The sequence below is a fragment of the Berghia stephanieae genome, chromosome 2 (assembly GCF_034508935.2).
Source record: "Berghia stephanieae isolate SIO BIC M18660-M18661 chromosome 2, UCSD_Bste_1.3, whole genome shotgun sequence".
NCBI classification, from domain to species: domain Eukaryota; kingdom Metazoa; phylum Mollusca; class Gastropoda; order Nudibranchia; family Aeolidiidae; genus Berghia; species Berghia stephanieae.
Genome location: NC_088361.1, coordinates 39,076,395 through 39,085,184, shown reverse-complemented (window position 1 = coordinate 39,085,184; position 8,790 = coordinate 39,076,395). Strand labels below are relative to the sequence as shown.

At 35.4% G+C, this 8,790-nt stretch overlaps 1 protein-coding gene across 1 annotated transcript in view; it reads right to left on the bottom strand.

Annotated features, from left to right (window-relative positions):
- Positions 1–375, bottom strand: part of LOC144966782 (uncharacterized) — a 23,964-nt gene extending 23,589 nt beyond the window's left edge. The window contains exon 1 of the mRNA XM_078903562.1: positions 236–375. The gene's annotated coding sequence lies outside the window, so the exon portion shown is untranslated. The remainder of the gene's footprint in view (positions 1–235) is intronic.
- Between the last annotated feature and the right edge of the window lie 8,415 nt (positions 376–8,790).

The window sequence follows — 8,790 nt, the reverse complement described above, 5'->3', positions numbered from 1 at the left end:
AGCAAATGCTATTGTCAGTTTCACGCTATAGAAAGCGGGATAAACCGGGATAAACCCCCGGGCTACACGAATGACTGCGATTTACAACCAGGTTTCTTTTTTTCTCACTGTGAATTCAATCTTGAGTGTGTAAATTCCTGCGGCATAATATCGTTTTGAAAGGATAAATCACATATAAGAACATTCCAACATCCCCTAAATAAAGATAAATTCTATAATATATCCTAAAACCTACCAGGTAGTAAGTCAAATACGAAAAGGAGAAGCCACAGTGAGAATGATATAAAAAGAGTTTCCTCTCTCCGAGGTCGAATCTCCTCTCATTGATGGAACTCCCGTCTTGCTCATCTGCCTGTAAAATCGTTTGAACTGCTCACAAGAGGCTCCCCATCGTTGTATTTATAAACCAGGAGAGGATTCCCCTCTGTCATTCCCTGCCAGAAACCACGGGGAATCATTCCAAACGTCACAACAATTCCATTCACGAGATGACATTAGTTACACTTGCCTCGACAAGGACTCCGCTCACCGCCACACAACAGTATTCTGAGAGATAGTCATCAGTTTTAATACTGCTGGCGAGACGCGAGTGAGAGGAAACTCCAGACATCGTGTAGGTGTTTATTTGAGTTTAACGAGTCGCGCACGTGAGCTTTGGTGGAATCGTCAAGACACAACAGTGTGTGTGATTGTTCTTTAGAGAGTGGAGCCAGTCCTTTGTCACGTGTACGTCGTCAGCAGAGAAGGCGGCGCAAGGTCACCGTATTGGTCAGAATCAGCGTGGGTGCGCAACCGGATGCGCGGGTTGACGGAGGTAGGAAACAATAACAAACCCACATGGTTGCCATTACCTCCACCATCATTCTCGCTCACGGTTTGTGGAAAGCACTTCATTACAGGCACGTAATAGTGAATCTAGTTTTTGTTTTGAACATTTCTATTATTATTCTTTGTAAATTGACCCATATTAAAAGAAACATACAAACAAAACAGGCATGACCAGTCACTAACAATGCCGTGTAGTGTGTAGACAGTAACACAGTACGGTGAACATGACTGACACTGGGATCGGAATGTCGGAACCCATGAGTCGTTCGCAACTCTGCCTCACGTATTCATTTAATCAGTCAATTTAATTTTTATTAAACTTGCGTAAAACATACAAACAAAAAAGACATGACCAGTCACTAACAATGCAGTGTAGTGTGTAGACAGTAACACGGTACGGTGAACATGAATGACACTGGGATCGAAATGTCGGAACACAGTAGTCGTTCGCAACTCAGCCTCGCGTACTCATTTAATCAGTCAATTTAAATTTCATTTAGCTTGCCTATTCTTCAAGTTTATGATATATTCACTTTTTCTATTTAAAAAGGGTAATCCAAACAGACCATAAAAACGATTTTATAATAAGCCGACTTCAACTTCCATCACTTACGACACGAACTTATTTTGGGTGGGTTTTTTTAACAAAACCGTTTGACTCAAACTAAAGCTTCGGCATTGGATAAGGAGCGAGGTCCCTGTTGCCATCTTGCTTAGTTTATACAGAGACTGGGTTGCCAGCTTGGCTGTTCTTGATAAATAGTAGTAAATAGCACAACCTTGTGCAATGAGAGATAGAGAGAGAGAGAGATTTTGAACAAAAAAACGAATATCTCTCTCTCTCTCTTACCCTCTCTCTCTCTCTCTTGCCCTCTCTCTCTCTCTCACTCTCTCTCTCTCTCTCTCTCTCTCTCTCTCTCTCTCTCTCTCCCTCTCTCTCTCTCTTCCTATTTCATCTGTCACACTGTTTGACAATCTTCTTCACCTGGCTCACTTGTACTTGTAATATCGGGTGTAAGGTAAAATTTTGAACAATTATTATTATTTATAAAATGCAGAAACTTTGCAAATAAACCGATAGACTAGATATTAATTCGATTCGAAAAGTGAAACACAAAAGGAGAATTTGCGAATACCCGGTCCAGACATAAGCGTCATGGTCTTATTTATAAAGTGCAGAATCTTTGCAAATAAACGGATAAAATAGAGATTAATTCGATTCGAAAAGTGGAACACAAAAGCAGAATTTGCGAATGCCCGGTCCAGACATAAGTGTTATGGTCTTATTTATAAAATCTAGAAACTTTGAAATAAACGGACAAGATAGAGATTCATTCGATTCGAAAAGTGGAACACAAAAGCAGAATTTGCGAATGCCCGGTCCAGACATAAGCGTTATGGTCTTATTTATAAAGTGCAGAAACTTTGCAAATAAACGGATAAGATAGAGATTCATTCGATTCGAAAAGTGGAACACAAAAGCAGAATTTGCGAATGCCCGGTCCAGACATAAGCGTTATGGTCTTATTTATAAAATGCAGAAACTTTGCAAATAAACGGATAAGATAGAGATTCATTCGATTCGAAAAGTGGAACACAAAAGCAGAATTTGCGAATGCCCGGTCCAGACATAAGCGCTATGGTCTTATTTATAAAGTGCAGAAACTTTGCAAATAAACGGATAAGATAGAGATTCATTTGATTCGAAAAGTGGAACACAAAAGCAGAATTTGCGAATGCCCGGTCCAGACATAAGCGCTATGGTCTTATTTATAAAGTGCAGAAACTTTGCAAATAAACGGATAAGATAGAGATTCATTCGATTCGAAAAGTGGAACACAAAAGCAGAATTTGCGAATGCCCGGTCCAGACATAAGCGTTATGGTCTTATTTATAAAGTGCAGAAACTTTGCAAATAAACGGATAAGATAGAGATTCATTCGATTCGAAAAGTGGAACACAAAAGCAGAATTTGCGAATGCCCGGTCCAGACATAAGCGTTATGGTCTTATTTATAAAATGCAGAAACTTTGCAAATAAACGGATAAGATAGAGATTCATTCGATTCGAAAATGGAACACAAAAGCAGAATTTGCGAATGCCCGGTCCAGACATAAGCGCTATGGTCTTATTTATAAAGTGCAGAAACTTTGCAAATAAACGGATAAGATAGAGATTCATTCGATTCGAAAAGTGGAACACAAAAGCAGAATCTGCGAATGCCCGGTCCAGACATAAGCGTTATGGTCTTATTTATAAAGTGCAGAAACTTTGCAAATAAACGGATAGACTAGATGTTATTTCGATTCGAAAAGTGGAACACAAAAGGAAAATTTGCGAATACCCAGTCCAGACATAAGCGTCATAGTCCTATTTATAAAGTACAGAATCTTTGCAAATAGACGGATAAAATAGAGATTAATTCGATTCGAAAAGTGGAACACAAAAGCAGAATTTGCGAATGCCCGGTCCAGACATAAGCGCTATGGTCTTATTTATAAAGTGCAGAAACTTTGCAAATAAACGGATAAGATAGAGATTCATTCGATTCGAAAAGTGGAACACAAAAGCAGAATCTGCGAATGCCCGGTCCAGACATAAGCGTTATGGTCTTATTTATAAAGTGCAGAAACTTTGCAAATAAACGGATAGACTAGATGTTATTTCGATTCGAAAAGTGGAACACAAAAGGAAAATTTGCGAATACCCAGTCCAGACATAAGCGTCATAGTCCTATTTATAAAGTACAGAATCTTTGCAAATAGACGGATAAAATAGAGATTAATTCGATTCGAAAAGTGGAACACAAAAGCAGAATTTGCGAATGCTTGGTCCAGACATAAGCGCTATGGTCTTATTTATAAAGTGCAGAAACTTTGCAAATAAACGGAAAAAAATAGAGATTAATTCTAATCGAACAGTGGAACACAAAGGCAGAATCTGCGAACAACCGGTCCAGACATAAGCGTTATGGTCTTATTTATAAAATCTAGAAACTTTGCAAATAAACGGATAAAATAGAGATTAATTCGATTCGAAAAGTGGAACACAAAAGCAGAATTTGCGAATGCCCGGTCCAGACATAAGCGTTATGGTCTTATTAATAAAATGCAGAAACTTTGCAAATAAACGGATAGACTAGATATTAATTCGATTCGAAAAGTGGAACACAAAAGCAGAATTTGCGAATGCCCGGTCCAGACATAAGCGCTATGGTCTTATTTATAAAGTGCAGAAACTTTGCAAATAAACGGAAAAAATAGAGATTAATTCTAATCGAACAGTGGAACACAAAGGCAGAATTTGCGAACAACCGGTCCAGACATAAGCGTTATGGTCTTATTTATAAAGTGCAGAAAATTTGCAAATAAACGGATAAGATAGAGATATATTCGATTCGAAAAGTGGAACACAAAAGCAGAATTTGTGAATACCCGGTCCAGGCATAAGCGTCATGGTCTTGTTTAAATGAAACAATGCCATTTAAAAAAAATATATGGTCAATGAGTAATTAAGCTAAATATGCGGAGTTCAAATAGATAATTTGATCTGTGAATTATTTTTATAATTAGCTGTTTTTATTCTCCATCATTTAGGTTATGTGATTAAGTTTATAATTGAAATACAAACTTTATCTCACTTATCAATGTTTTGCAATAAAGGAGAGTGTGAGTGAACCTGAGCAAAGGAAATTATTTGAGAGAGTGATATTTATCATGCTTTTCAGTTTGTAGTTGAATTCTAGAATGGATTCTTTATAGTTCTCATTGATTGTATGTCAGTATGTCAGTCTTTAGGACACCGATTACCCTAATGCGGCCACAATTTACAATGTGACGGCCACAAGCCCGTTAAACACAGAGTGGGGTATTGTTGTTTGCAAGTAATGCTATGGTTTTAATAGGATATCTGTCTCCTATTAAAATACATTCCTGTGTTGGATTTTGGATTAAATTCATGTCTTCTTCGGATTTTGGGATATTTAATTTTCATGGATTGTGATTGTGATTTTCAAGAGTATTAATGTAAGTAAATGCCCAAATAGATATTTTTATTCATTTATTCTTTATTTATTTTTTTTAGTTTTGTTTTGTTTTGAAGCATTTATTATAAGAAATATTGTACATATGCACTTATACACCAAAGACTATATCCTTTCAACTGCTTATTATTATTATTATTATTATTATTATTATTATTATTATTATTATTATTATTATTATTATTATTATTATTATTATTATTATATGATAATAATAATAATAATAATAATAATAATAATAATAATAATAATAATAATAATAATAATAATAATAATAATAATAATAATAATAATAATAATAATTAATAATAATAAGTGCATTGAGTGAAATCCCAATCATGGTTGCCCAAATAAAACTGGCGCTAGAATCCCGACTACCTGTCTAAACGAATGTTGTTTGTACGATACATACTAACTACACGTTCAATATCGGGGGCAGAAAATATACGTTTGGTTTTATGAAATTAAAACAGTAGTCCCACATTGTTCTTTGATGTTATTTGTGGTTGCATTTGCTTTGAAACTTACACATTATATTGTGTTACATTGTTTACAAAATATTTCTGGTACTCTTATGCATGAGTAGTCAACGGACCACCGGTCAATCGTGTTCTTTTTTATTTTATTATTAATTTTGGCTTGACATCTTACATATGTGAATTTGACAGGTTGTTATGGATGGTAATTATAACATTAAGTGATTTTTAAACATTTTTACGGCGTTTTAAATGTCTTTCTTGCATTCATTGCCGAGCACCTCCACTTTTCTGTTACTATTTTAACGATCAGCTGATTTTCTCTTGCCTCCCCTTTAATTTCGCGGACTTTTTTCAGAACGAGGCGTGGGAGTGGCTAATAAATGCATCCATTAACCCTTTAACGGCCTCTGGATTTCTTTTCATTCTTTAACTCGCCATTATTTATCTGACTGTAACTGTAAACAACGTGAGCAAACACTGCGATGAGACCCCGGGTTTATTGCAACCTGTATAACTATACTTTTACTGTTTTCTTCCAGATAACGCAAGAGTTGGTGTCAGGTAGAGTGAAATCGAATCCCACCTGTAAGGGATGAAACTGTTTATTATGTCCAAATTTGGTATCACAAAAAATAGTTGATTTAACCCTTGGATATGAAAAATTAATAGGATTTGTTGAGCGAGTGGGAGGACTAAATGGCTGGTTAATTATTGATACATGAAACTCCGTTACGTAATTCTTAATGACCCAAGTTTTATATGGTTTACGTCAACAATGAAATTACAAATTATCCATACATATTTTTTTCTTTCACTGTTTGTCTAAATATTAATAATAAAACAATGCTTTATCACTCGTCTGATTCTAGCAATAAATAATGGCAGGATTTCAGTTAGGGACGGAGAAGATAATAAAATCAAAATTTGAAATGGCCAATCGTTGACTACAATCAAATATTGCTTTTCAAAAGGAGACATTGGTAATGTGAATACGATACAGAATCTGAAGTGGAAGATAGCAAGGGTAATAACGGAAAATTGAAAAAAGTTGACATTTTATTAATAGTCCTTCAATGTCTTTAGGCCAGTGACTTCTTATATAGTAGACAATGCTTTAGGCCCATGGGGCCGGAGTTTATCCCTGTTTCTATAGCGTGACACGGAAATAGCAATAGGATTCAATAGTCTGATGTCACGTCCGCCCAGCAACGAGCAGCTTGGTTCAAACCAAAGAAAATCGGTACATTTTATTCTTCATGCTGACTTTTTCACATGTCATGTGATCAGAATGTATAAAAGTCAAAACATGACCAGATTTTTAAATGTATTTCTCCTCTGGATACACTTTTATGCTTGTCGGAGAAGTATTTCATAAGGGCGTCCGCCAATTCTTCCGATAGTTTAGAACCAGTTACTAAGTTACGAGGGAAAGTGACGTCACGACTGTTGAAGTCTATTGTTTGCTTCCTTGGATAGGACGCAAGTCTATCGCAAAGTACTTTCCGCCAGATTTAACAACATTGTAGTTTTGTGGTTAGTCAGTCGGTTTGTGACAAAAGTGTCCCAGGTTCGAGCTGTGCTACTGGCACCGCAGCGCTGACTCCTTAGAGAAAGCTCTTTACTCACATTATTTCATCATCATATGGAGGTGTAAAATGATTACCTGTCCGGTACCAGCGTTGTCATGAGCGTCCCGTCTCCTCCTTCTGGTTTGGAACCTCCTGTAAAGTACTTTGAGCACATACTGCCGCACTCTGGAAAAACACATTTTAAATATTTAGGCCAGAAACTCGTCCTTCGAACACCGACTGATTTAAATGACCCTCATCTTATCAACTACTCTCAAACATGGGACTTCAAGACACAATAATAGTTTATTCACTAAGGCATTTGAACTCCAAAGAAATAATCATAAATGATTGAAACAAATTCAATGCTTGTTTGATTAAATAGATGATACAAACACTTTAATGGACAGCAAATCCTGTAACTAATTCACATACACACACATACACACACACACACACACACACACAAAAGAAAAACAAACAACACCCCCGCTTAAAAAAGGAGAGAAAAATAACAAACTAAAATAAAACAAAACAAAAACAAAAACAAAACAAAACAAAACAAAACAAAAACAAAAACAAAACAAAACAAAACATTCAATAACAAATCAAAAGCAAAATAATAAAATGAAAAAAAAAACTAACAAAAAACCAAAAAAAAAACAAAACCCCCCACCAGTAAAAGCCTGAAGAAAGAAAGGAACTAAATTTAAAAAAACAAAAAACAAAACCAAAAAAAAACCCCAACAAAATAAAAACAAAAACGAAGAAAAACAAACAAACAAAAAACAAAAACAAAAACATAAATACCCCCCCCCAAAAAAAAAAAAAAAAAAAACAAAAAAAAAAACAACAAAAAAACAACAAAAGAAAAAAAACAAAAAAAACAAACAAACAACAACGCAAACAAAATAACAACAAAAAATTCGGTGCAGAAAAGCGGAGTTCTTATATAGATAGATGCGCTTGACTAAGAAGCTCATAACATTGCCATCCGGAAGTATAACGGACCAACACACAAAACTGTGTGTATCCATGAACGTTTATAGTCAGGTTAATACAGTTCAGTGAGCATAACTCATAAACGCGGATGGCAAAAAAAACAATAACAAAGACCTGAGAGACGTCATCTTCGAACTATCTATATTACACTTGTCCCATATATTATAATCCCAACGACACGCCACCTGTCATTCGCATATCCAAAAATAGCAATTGGGTGAGACCAGTGAGTGGGTGGTCGTTCACCTGGCTGTTGGGCATGAAATGCCAAGGATGAATGAATATTGGATCAAAATAAAACACGGGATAAAACAAAACAAAACAACAACAACAACAACAGCAACAGCAGTAACAGCAACAACAACAATAATAATGATGGTAATGAATATCAGGCTTATATCGTATACATGGTATGCTGAAAGCGATCTGTGACATTCCATTTTTTTCGCGAGACAACGTATCACATTATATATATATATATATATATATATATATATATATATATATATATATATATATATATATATATATATATATATATATATAGGATTAGAACGCCTCAATCTTTTTGTACTAACACAAATCAGATAATTAATGAATTTCATTTATCACTGTTTTTTCCCCTTCAAAACAAGGCTTAGACAAAACGAGTGAAATACAAAAAATATTTTACACTGCTAGGGACAATGTACTACGTTTTACATCAATGCTCATAGCTAAGTACTATAAGAAATGTGCGTCTTAAATTTTTGTAAGCCTTACTAGAGGCCTTGACGCCTGGTAGACTTAGAGGGCGGAGCCTGACAACTGAGAACCTTCACTTTTATGGTTATCACATCATAAAAATCCAGACTCGTACACCAAGCACTCC